The sequence below is a fragment of the Rattus norvegicus genome, chromosome 3 (assembly GCF_036323735.1).
Source record: "Rattus norvegicus strain BN/NHsdMcwi chromosome 3, GRCr8, whole genome shotgun sequence".
Lineage (NCBI taxonomy): Eukaryota > Metazoa > Chordata > Mammalia > Rodentia > Muridae > Rattus > Rattus norvegicus.
Genome location: NC_086021.1, coordinates 150517375 through 150529814, shown reverse-complemented (window position 1 = coordinate 150529814; position 12440 = coordinate 150517375). Strand labels below are relative to the sequence as shown.

General features: G+C 40.9%; 1 protein-coding gene across 15 annotated transcripts in view; it reads left to right on the top strand.

The window, feature by feature from the left end:
- The window catches only part of Kif16b (kinesin family member 16B), a 279523-nt gene that overhangs the window by 177941 nt on the left and 89142 nt on the right, over positions 1-12440 (top strand). The gene's annotated exons all lie outside the window — the stretch shown is intronic.

Genomic DNA, 12440 nt, shown 5'->3' with positions numbered 1-12440 from the left:
AAAATTAGATACCTTCCAAGTTCATTTCTGTATTGAAAATAAAAGAAATTTTTGCTGGCACATTAGCCTCCTCTAAGTACTGCACAGTGGTGAGCCCATTTAAATGGATAAATTTGAATAATTAAATTCTAAAAAGAAGCAACTCAGTTTCAAACCAAGCTAGACCTAAAAATGTCAGAAGTCAGGGCCAGGGCTAGGTTTGGTAAGCCACCTCAGGAGCTAGCGTCACTAAGGCCATCGCACACCTGGTGGCTGTGGAAGGCCCCTGACTCTACAGTGGCCTGAAGCTATTCATCATGGGGGAAGAAGATAGAAGAAAGGTGGTCAACTTTAAATATTTATCACAGAGGTTCAAATCCCAGACAAGTAGAAAAGAAATTGCTGCCCAACTGGCATGTGACCAAGTGCTCTGCCTTGCTTGTGTTCTCCGCTATCAGTATGACCTTTTCTCTTCTCCTTCACTGTTTGGGTGTGAAGTGTTCCCACAGATTCCTATGTTGGAGAAGTCGGTCCCACCCAGGATCCCTATTTGGGGTGCTGGGTAATGTCGCTGGAGGAGGTACATCTCTAGGAGATTGGGCTTGAGGCTTTGGACCGGCCAGGTCCCAGGTCCAGCAAATACTCTTTGCCCTGTAACTACTCCTCCTCACTCCTGCTGCCAGAACCCACAAGCTGTTGTTGTTCACCTCCCTCCTTTCTGGGCAGTGATGGACCAACCCCTTTCCCTCAGTATCTCACTATTGGGTGTCTATCATTTACTATGTTTGTCAAGAAAGGCTCATACTAGACTCATAAGGGTTTTTATAAATATTTTTCTTTCAAAGTTCTTTTATACTCTTTTAATAACCATATGATATTCTACTGTAGATATTTCATATCTTACTGGACTTATCTTCTCTTGATTTAAGGTTTATTGTCTAGTTTCCTGCTATCACATGCCATTAGCCTGAAGAGATTTGTAGCTAATTCTTGTGTTCTCCGTAGTAACTTCTTTGAGGCAGAAAAATGGAGTGCTGGCATTTCTAGATCAGAATGAAGAATTTGAAGATTCCTGGTTGCACATTAATAAATTATTTCATCACCTTCCCGCTAATACTGTATAAGTTTCTTTTTCTTCTAAACAATTTCAAGAAATGGTCTTGAGTTCTTGAAAATATCCTTGTGAATTCAGCTTCTGGGATGCAGTTCCAGGCTGTCTTGCCAATAAGCAGGGTCCAGGCTTCCTGCCTAAAGTTGCCTTTCCCCAGTGTCCTGGTCATTACCTAGGATCCAGGTATCTATAACTGTAGCTGAGTTTCATCCTGAACTGGCATGCTGAAATGAGGGCAGTTCCCACACTCTTGCTGTCTTCTGGTTGTTTGTAGGAATGGAGGTCTAGAAAATAAATCCAGAACAGTTTTAAGATTGGATGCAAATAGTGAGAGTCACCAAGATAGATGTGAAGAGTTCTTACCAGCTAATAGCCATTATACAACGAGAATGTGGATCCTTTTCCCTTGTATAGTCCTCCTTTTCCTGGCTCTTGTTAGTAGCTGCTTTCTAGCACAATGTTAAAAGCTGTGTAAATATTGATCAAGGCTAGAATAACAAGAAGACTGTCCACACATACTCATTTCAGAAGCAGCTCTCTCCACCAGCCCCATACTCACCATTCTTTACCTCTACCCTCCCACTCCCAGTAGTTCCCCATCCCCTTTCTGTCTCACATGATGTGTTGTCCCTTGACCCCCTTTTCTTAAGGCCCATTCCTTTCTTCCTGATGACCTCCTTTCACCTTTCTTTCTTCAGTAACTAGAGAAGATAACAAGCATCTACTAGAAAGGAAGAGGTCTCCAGTGTCAGGGTAACAGCTGCCATTGCTGAGCCTTATCTTCACTGCAGGTGAAACAGACACAGACAGTTTGTCAGGTAGTCCCCAGCAGTTAGCAGGACTTAAGGATAACTGGTGAGTTCCCCCTTTAACATGGTGGAGCCTCATGAAATAGAATTGGCTTGCAACTGGAAGTGCTCCTGGTGAAATTTTCACCTTCAGATGAGGCCATGCCCCCATTGTGTATTTTAGGAGAGATCCTCTTCCTTTGGGAGCATTGTGCCCTAGGAATATGTTTATTGTCTCTTCTACTTCACTTTTTCCTACTATATAAGCTGCTTCTGTTTTTCTTCCTGACCTTGAACGTGGGAGCTTTATGCATGTTGTTGACAATATTTATGATGCTGGTAATTTGGTAGTTAGCTTGTGTATTTATACTTGAGGGTTATTTACAGTGTTTATCTCTGTGGGTTCTTTTTATTGAGCCTTGCCATTTTTTCTAGTTAAGTCTGCTGTGGTGCTGGTTTCTTCTCCAACTTCAGTCTTAGTTGTCTCACTGTTTATGGATCATTTACTAACTTTACGATGGCTATAGATTGTCTTAAATAGCTTGTTAAGATATATAGTCTTTAGGAACTTGTAATGAAGGAAACTAAAGGAAGTGGGTCTTTTCCTCCATTAGCTAAGATGGGTGTTAATTGCTGACTTTGCTGGGTTTTGCTGGTTTTTAGATCCTTGACTATCATTCCACTGTGAGCCACTTTAAGTGATAGGCCTGTGAGCTTTTTGTCTTCAAAGCAGATGGAAAGATGAACTGCTGATTCCAAGAATAAGTTGACTATCTTGTGTTACTATACAATGTCTTGTGGGCTGCCTTTTCCTCGTTATTTTCCAATCTAGAAGTCCTGGAGATCAAGTGAGCCATCTCTTAGAGAGATGATATGAGACTGTTATGGGCAAAGATGAGTCAGGAGAGATGACAGTAGCCTTATTGAAGCAATGTATTTGGCTAATTTATGGCTCATTAGCTTGGCTCCTTGGCAACCCATTTGCTGAGATCACATTCTAGCTCTGTGATGGGCTCCTGTTGTATGCATCCATCTTTCTTCCAATTCATTGCACGTGCCTCCTGCAACTTTTGACCAAATACCCATCAACTCTTGGAATGGCAGAGTCCACTGTCACTTGCTAGAACAGGACTTCTAACTGCAGCCCACAGTTCATCTCCTTAGTTACTCACTCATAGTCTATTCCGTCTTTCCTTGTTAGCAATTTCAACAGCTGTGAATTGTGTCTGTCGTTACAGTAGTATGTCCTATATCTCTGCGTATAGAGGTACATTGAACAGGGATGCTTTCTTCAACACTTTGGAGGAGCTGTTGAGGAGAGACCACTGGCTAAAGATACAGAGGTGTGACTTGTTTCTTGACAGGGCCTTTTCATATCCTTTGATCATGGATCATAATCCTCATCTTGATAACTATTGCCCAACTCTGTGACATCGAATATTTAGTCAACATCAGCATCCCCTGTATCTGACATGACCTGCTAATGTTAATTGTCAGCAACCAATGGAAATGAACCAAAGGCTGATAGAACCCAACAGAGGTGAAACAGTTGCTATAGTCAGAGAAGATTTAAAAGCTTAGGTAGGTTTTCTCATTACAAAGCAAATGCTTATTACAAAAAAGCAGAACACCCAGATATGACTAAAGATATCAAAGATGTTTATAATTTTACCAAGATGTAATCACTGGTTTGCATTGGTAGTATTCTCTTATCTTTTAAAGTACTTATTTACTTGACCATCAACTACTGTAATAGTGCATCATACCGTATGGTTTGAAGGTTGAGGCTGTCCTAAATATGTAGTTATGTCTTCTACTTTTTCTACTTTTACTTCATTATGAGATTTTCCCCCCAATGTAATTACTCATTCTTTGGTGATATCATAATTTATTTAACTTTTACCTAATAAATAAGGACACTTTAAGCGATTTCATTTTCTTCAACTAAATTCTAGATAACATTGTAATTAATCTTCCAATTTAAATCTTTGCCTAGCTTGGTATTCTGTCAGCTATATTCTTATCCAGAATTCTTTATTTGATGGTAACTATTAATTAAATTAAAGCAACAAGAATAAGAATAAAGAAAAATATGGAAATAGAGAAGAAAATGGGTTTGTTGTGTTGGGGATTTGGAAAAATGTGGTAAAGGAAGTCTGGGAGTGGCCACAAGCTTGTCTGGGCACAGAGTTTTTAAATTGCCATTAGCCCATCAGAAACACAGGGGTACATATCTTTGCATTCCCTGGTTAACTGTATGTGGCGGTTTGAATAGGCATGGCCCCGGTAGCCTCGTATATTTGAATGTTTGATCGTTAGGGCATGACGTAGGAGATGTGTCCTTAGGTATAGGCATAGCCTTGCTGGAGGAAGTATTTTACCAAGGGTGAGCTTCAGAAGTCCAAGCCAGGCCAAGAGGAATTCTCTCTTCTTTCTGGCTTCAAATCCAGATGTAGAACTCTTGACTCCTCCAGCACCATGTCTGCCTGCATGCTGACCTGCTTTCTGCCTTGATGAACTAAACTTCTGAACTTTTATAAGCAAGCTCCAATAAAATGCTTTGCTTTATAAGAGTTGTGACGGTCATGGTGTCTTCTTATAGCAATAGCAACCCTGACAAAGATAGTGTATTAGTAAGATGTCTTTGCCAATACTATGTCAAGTAAGGTGTACAAACTTCTCCAGTCTTATGTTCTCTATCACCTCAAGGGACCTGGTCCATCTGAAGTCTCTTCTGCATATTCAGGTTTAGCTTCTGTTCTTTGTTTTCTTTCTGCCTATAAATGTATACAGCTTTTTAAAAAAAGATTTTATTCATCTTGATCAGAGCATGGTATCTTTAATCTCAGCTTTCAGAAGAAATGACAGATCTCACAGAGATCTGTGAGTTTGAGGCCAGCTTGGTTCACAGAGTAAGTTCTATAGTATCCAGAGATTTAAATGAGACTCTCTCTAGAGATTTGATGTAAGTTTATTCATGTATACGGGGTCAAATATGACACTGCATATGTATGAAAGTCAGAAGACAGCTTTTTTTCCTGGGGTCAGTTCTCTCATTACTTCCTGCTTTTGAGGCAGGGTCTCTCATTGTTTCTATCTACCTATCAACTATGTAGGTAAATAAGTTCCTCGCTAATTTTAGGAGTTCTAGGATTACAGGCAAGAGCCATTGTATCTCAGGCTATCAGGGAAGGAATTCAGATCATCAAGCATGTATTGGAAGTGATTTTATCCTCTAAGCCATTTTGCCTGCCATAGCTTTTCTTAAAATAAGTTTTTCTTGCACTTTGGAGTGTAGATCCCACCAAACATTTTTTAGACTGGTCTGTCCATGTACATTTCTATAATGAAATTGTTTATATAAGTCATTATAGAATGTTATGACATAAAACTGTTACACAGTACCAGTGTATCGTCTCAACACATGTCCCAGGTATATATGTTTGGGAAATGATTAAAAGGTTCCCAGTTCCATGTTATATATGGATCTGTGTTTTTTGGGAAATTGCGTTTTCCAAATTTGCTGTAATGAGTTACTATTAACACAAACAAGCAAGGAATATGAATAACTTATTTTCCAAGGGTAAGAGTGTTTAGCATGGATGGCTTCATCTCCTTATTCATGTCTGCTGAGCCAGTATTCAGGCCCTTAACTCCAGAACACTGCCCAGCATAATTATTGCTTGAATGCCTACTGCATACCTTCAAGGGGGTCTCCAGAATATACACTTAGACAAGATGAAAGGATCTGTGTCCTCAAGGAGCCCTGGTGAAAGCAGAGGCAGCCACACCCTTTGTGGTGTGAAAAGCCTAGCAGCCCAGGCTGTTATGGTCCCAACTGTTCATGGCTCCTCTCTCTGGGGTCCTCTGCACTCACTACTCTGGTTCTGCTAGGCTCACAATGGGCCATAAAAGCCATCAGCTCTTTGCCTGGCTTCCCCAGGTGGCAGGAGAGGTATCTTGGTGATCTTTCTTTCCTCCATTCCCTGTTGTCCTGAAGCTCCTCTTCACTTTCCTAGTTTTATTCTTTTTCCTAGTCTCTATCATACAATATATCCATTATTTATTACTCAGTGATCCCCATACTAGATAGAGCAGAGTCCTCAGTACCTCCAACTCTTCTGGCACACAGATGACATAACCTGTGAGGCAGGAGAGTTATGGGATAAGCAGAGCACCAGTTCCTGAGTATTTCATCCACCAGGACAGATTACAGCTTAGGTGTCCAGAGAAGCTTGACAGCAGGCCTCTAAGGTCCTGTGACCTGCGAGCTTCTGTGTGAGCATCCCTCGCAGTGCTGCTGCCTGCCTTACCACCCCTTCATCCCCTTGTACAATAGACATCTGAGGCCAGTGCCTGCTTTTTGGCTGTACCTTGCATGCATTTTCCTTTCTGTTTTTCCTTCCTTCCCTATTCAGTACTTCGTGGATATCACATTTCTATTTCTAAAAACCAACCTTCAACAACCCCTCCGCTGGAAGGCTTCACTCTCTCTATTTAGCCATAGAGCTCCCTCTCCCTGACTCCACCTCTCCCCCTTTATTCCAGCTCAGTGTTGTCCATGTGATCTGCACATGTTGCTTCCTAATACCTTTAACTGTGCAAACACACTTTGTTGTTGTCTAATCCCCAGCACTGCCTTTCACAAATAAGCAGCTTGGTAAAGGTGTGCTTTTCTCAACATGAGGCAGAGGCTGAAGGAAGTGCTAGGAAGATTGCCTGTGACATACTGTTCTAGTGTGTTGAGAGGGGAGAGAATGTTTTGAAATAACAGATTAATTTTAACTTCTGAGGACCCTCAGCTCTTTAACCATGATTTGGCTGAGAAGGTGAAATGGAATTCGAGGTAGATGTGAGAATGAGTGAAGAGCTGGATAAAGCGAGTTTTCTTCCTAGCGCCTCTTAAGAGAGGTCTACCCTGCACTATCTCTAGTCCTCTGGGCTTCAGTCTCCTGAGCTCTAAAGTAGGAGGGGAGGCTAGGGTGTGGAGTGTCTGCTGAGCTGAAGGTGAAGGCCATTGAGTCTATATCAGGTTCAACAAGCCTGAGATGGTAGGCTAGCTCAGGACTGGCTCTGACAACTGAGTGTTAATGAGGATACAGTTACTGTTAACAGAAGCAGGCTGAGAAGAAGTACAGAAAATGCTTATGGCAACAAATTGCAGTTCTTTAAAGAAAAAGTATCATTTCTAGGCCCCTTCAGTTTGCAACAGAAAATAACAATTTGAAAGTCTGTGAACATTCATTTAGGAAATCCTCCCTTGGATGCTCTGGATATTTCTATTACAAACTGACTTAACTAGAGGGTAATGTTCCAAATTAAACTGTACAGTGAGTCTTTGTGTCTCACACCCTTCTTGCCTCCCATTGTATAGTGAGTGAATTGCAATTGTATAGTGGCCACTGTTGGATAACCTAATGGGTGACATGGGAGGTTAGAAAGTCCTGTCAATCATCTCTACAAGTACATTTTCTTACCTTTACAGTGAACGTTTACATGCACACTGAAACCCAGGGAAAAATTTTTAATGCCCTGTAATGGACCCAATAAAGAACAATCATCCCCACTAAATGCTAGGATGTCCTTTGAGAATTTGCACTGAAGAATGCCACTAAGCATCCAGGCGCTAGCCCGGGCTTATTCAGATGGTATCTGTGATCAGAGACACCGTACTTTTTAAAAGTCCAATGTAAAATGAAAATGAAACTATATGTACTTAGATAATGTAATAGTTTCAGACAGGCTATGTATATGAGGTATACATTCTTTTGGTAGATCTACATTGACTACAACCCAAGTCACTAACAGAGAATCCAGTGACCAGTAATTTTTTTGTTTGCTTCCTAACCATCTACATGATATTCAGGGACAATAGAGTTGGACATCTAGACAGGGGACTTTACCAATATGTCTGTCCCAGCTCATCTCTGTTACAAGTTGGAAACTCCCTTCTACATATGCTGTAGTCTGGTGCTCATGGAACCCTATACCCCGTTCCTGTACCACTGTAGCTGCCAGCTAAAGTGCTGGCTGGACACGGGTAGCTGTCCCCTCCTGCCTTTAGACCAGACTTTAGAGGTATCAGACCACGCAGTATCAACAACAGCATAAGGATGCAAATATTTATGTTTTTTGCTAATTTAAATTTTTTTTCATTTTCTTCTCTCTTTTAAAAATAATCACAGTCTCACTTTCAAAGTAATGGTGTGAACTGAGAAACTCCAACCCTCTCATTTTCTATTGCTGATGATAACAGGAATGTAAATTGCAAGATGTGCAGTTATACCTAAAAAATGCTAGCTGTCTTTTAATGAAAAGAAAAGTTTATTCCTGTTAAAAATAGATGGTACACTGTGCTTTTTGTTGGACCTGACACAGTATGTGTAGCTCCAAATGTCATTTGAAAATGTTAAAAACAGCTGCAAAAATTACATCCCTTTATAGTTTCCTTTTAATTATAACATTTGAGAACTTAGCATTTGGGGCCATGATAATCCCAGTAATATAAGAGAGTGCATTGTATTTGCTGTAAAATGCAGCCTCATTTACATACAATCATATTTGATACTCTGTCTAGATACTGACAGACTCACACTTGTATTACAGTCCATTATGGCTTGCTATGTGAAATAATTATGTGTTGTGGAAAGAAATGCATTTTAAGTATGATTAATAAATATGTAATACTTAACAGAAGTTATGTGCCGTCAACAGCAACTCCTATCTCATGTTCAGAATAGTATCCCTCTATCAGGATATTCTTCTCATATGTTGGTGGCCTTGCGTAAATTAAGAGTGGACACCAAGTAACTTTCTTTATTTTCGCAGTTAGTTTTAAATTTTAATCTTTCCCAGAAATGGAAACCATCTTTCAAAGCATACCTTTTATTTGAGTAGAATCTGGCTAAGACCTAGAAACAAGGCATAGGAAATCATTTCTCCTCTTAAGAATTAAAATGCAGACCTCCCTATCAATAGGTACTACCCTCCTACAGTGCCAATAGCTGTGGCCTGAAAAATCTGAGGTTGACAGTTGTTAATGATCAAATGTCTCCCCTTCTCAATTCTACTCAAACATTCTGAACTGATAATGTATCCTGTGGAAGAGCTGTCATTCCCAGTTCGCAAGGCCCCCTCCCCCAAGAGACCACCAGGAACCACAACTTCGGATGCAAGCACATAAGAGTCTTTATTCAAGCTGGAGCTTGGGCCACGCTACCTTCCTGATGGAACAGGAGGGAGAAGGACCCCCAGCACTAGGTGAAGGAGGTTTATAATGGGAAAAAAGGGCAAGTGGGGATATCTGAGCTTTGGCATTACATGAGAGGGTAAAGAAGTGTTGGTCTCTTTCCCAGAGCCCAAGGGTAGGGGCCATATCACTTCAAGGACAGCAAGCAGACAGTAGCTTTCTCCAAGGACAATAGCTTAAAATAGAGTTTGGAGGACAAGGTGGAACTGTCCTGTCGTTTTTTGCTTCTTCATTGGCTGTGTCTCTCTAGGGGCAAGTTAGCTTAGAATGGAGGCTTAAGAACAAAATGGAGTTTATTCTGCTACCTCAGACCCTTCAGAGCCACTGATTTCATGAGCCCACATCCTTATATCCTTCTACCAACTATTCCCATATCCCAAATTCTCTGCATAGTGAAGTGCTTTGAATCCACTCAACTCCTGGCCCATTCCCACTCACCATCTCTCCTTAAAGTCACGATGCGTCCTTCCGCATGTCTCTTCTGAAGTCTCAGCACCTGGCTAAGCCTGCTGTTGTTGTCTTGAGTGATCCAGGGGGGACAACTTCGCTTGCAAACCTGTTAGTGGTACTCACTTTGTCGGCATATAGACCTTTGTGATTTTCTGCTTTATCTTGTAGGCTCTATTCTAACTTGATTTCTTTTCCTTTCTGTATATCATTCAGTCCTTAGACTAAAGCTTGAATTTCTGTCTTCTTGTGTCCTCAGTTGAGTCTTTTTCTATGCTCGTAATAACCTTTTCCTGCACTGACTCAGATATCTGTGTTTAATGCTGCAAACAGATAGATAAGAGAAATATGTGTACACACACACACACACACACACACACACATTCAGCATAAAGATTGGACCTCTGAAATCAAATCAACAATCTCAAAATCTCAAAGCTTGAGTGATATTCAGCTAGCTCTCCCCCTCATTTTCTTCATCACTTCTCTCTTACTGTTTGTTCAGTTTGGGTTTTGCTTTTGCTTTTGGTTCAGAGACGGGGAGTGAACTGGTCAGTTTAGAATGTTTAAGTTGAATTGAGAAAGGGAGATGCTTAATCGTCAATACTATCAACCCCAAACTGCCTTCTAAACACATGATGCTCTTGCCTGAACCTCTTTATTTTGAGGATGGCATGCATGTGCCACAATATTCAATTCTTTTGCCCACTAAACCTTTGTCTTCTAACAACTAATATGCCTGAACCTTATGCTTCTTGGTCTCCTTGCTGTTGGCGTGGGTCTTGCTACTGCCCTCAGATAAAATCAGCCAAGCTAAGAACAGCACCCATACCTCCCTTAGGCATCCTACTTCATCTCCAGCCTTAGTTTGTTTCCTTTCTAGCTAGCCATCAAAACACCAGGCAGGTGGGTTCAAGTTCAAAATCTTTAGTAAACTTAGAACACTCTTCAGAATTTGGTTTCTGATAGCCTCCTGAAACACATGGCCTGCCATTTCGCCTATGCAAAGCTAACATCTGGCTTCGATGAGCTATCCTTAAGTTTTATATTATATAAGAGAAAAAAAAAAAAAAAACCACAGGTAGACCTAGAATCAGGAAGATTGCCTTGATGCTAGCTTCTCACAAATTCTGTGACATTTACTCTTCTTGTAGCTCACTTTTGCACTACAGAGCAGGGGCTTAAGGTCAGCCATGTCTTGTATATCTCCATTGCCTAACGCTACATTCACTTAACGTTTGAAGCTAGTGCTTAGGTAGAATGTAAAGTCAGGTAACATCACTCATAGTTTGTGACCTCCTTGTCACCACACAACTTCTCAGGAAAATTTGTTATTAGTAATATATTTTGAAACCAAACTTGGATTCCAGTGCTACTCAATAAATTAAGCCTGTTTCCTGCGTTGTGGCCTGACGATGATAAATGTATCAACTTGCTGCATTCAGGGGAATAACAGGATGGGTCTGAAAGCCTGGGTGGAGCACAGAACCTGGGTGTTGGAAACACATTTTAGAAGATAGATTTTCATCCCAGTCCCTGACTGCAGCTCTCAGAGCAGACTGCTGTTACACACATGTAATGCTAAAGCAGTGAATGTTAATAAGAATGGGTTACTGTACTGCACAGAACATAAAAACTTAGATTGAAGAAGACTCTTTTATGCAAAATTTCTGGTCTCAAAAGCATTCTGGTCTTACTTTTGAATATGTAAATGACTAGAAGAAATCAGTTATGCACTGAATTCCAAAATCATATGCTAGGGACACGGCACACATATTTGTAACCTGCAGTGTGTTCCTGCAGGGAAGTGGGAGACAGAGACAGGCAGAGACAGAAAATTCCAAAAGCTTATGGCCCACACCTCACCTGACATATATAGCAGTGAACAGCAGGAGAGACTCAGTCTCAAAAAGGTTTGAACACTGGAATCTGAGTTTGGTTCCAGAATATATTACTAATCACCATTTCTCCTAAGAAGTTGTATGGTAACAAGGAGATCATGAAGTTTGAGTGATGTTACCTGACTTTACATTCTACCTACCCCACCCTAAGCTTATCCTGATTTCTATGTGCTATGGCACACATGTTCCTGAATACGTGTGTGTGTGCTTACACACACACACACACACACACACACACACACACACACACAGGGGGGGAGGGGATAATACTAAAAAGTAGTTACTAAGAGTGATCATATTGTACTCACCTAATGCACAGCCATTTGGCCTGGGTTCCATGGTTGGCAATTATCTTTCTGCGTGACTGCTGTCATAGACATTTTACCTATACTAAGCTGCAGATTGTTTTCACTTGATAGTAGCATAAATGTGAACAGAAGCAACTTTCAATGAAGACTAGTTTTTGTATTTTAGAACACAAATATGAAGAAGGCTTATAAAATGAGTCAGCAGAGGGCATTTGAAAACAGATTGTCCTGGTGTCAAATGTTGGCTCCACACACACATCACTGTGGCTTCAGACAAGTTCTCTTGAGAAGGGCTCCTTGTCTTGTAGATACAGTTTGCAGCTCTAATAATCTGGGAGGACAAAGGAGACAGCCCATGCTGATCAGCGGGACTATGCTCATGCCCCAGATGCACAGTTCTGCTTACAGGGGCCACCAGATGCCTTTCTTTCAACATTAGCCCAAATTAAAGTGAGACGAGACCTCTTTGAAACATGTCTTAGGTAATTGTAAAAGTATCTGTGTTGGCAGTTTACATGTGGACCAAAGAAAACAGTCTGTAGTGAGTCATCACCTGATTTAGCTTTGCAACAGTGTTGGCTATCTACAACAGGGAAATGTATATACTCAAGCATTATAATTCATGGTGTTCAGTTGAAAATGTGAAACCTATTTCCT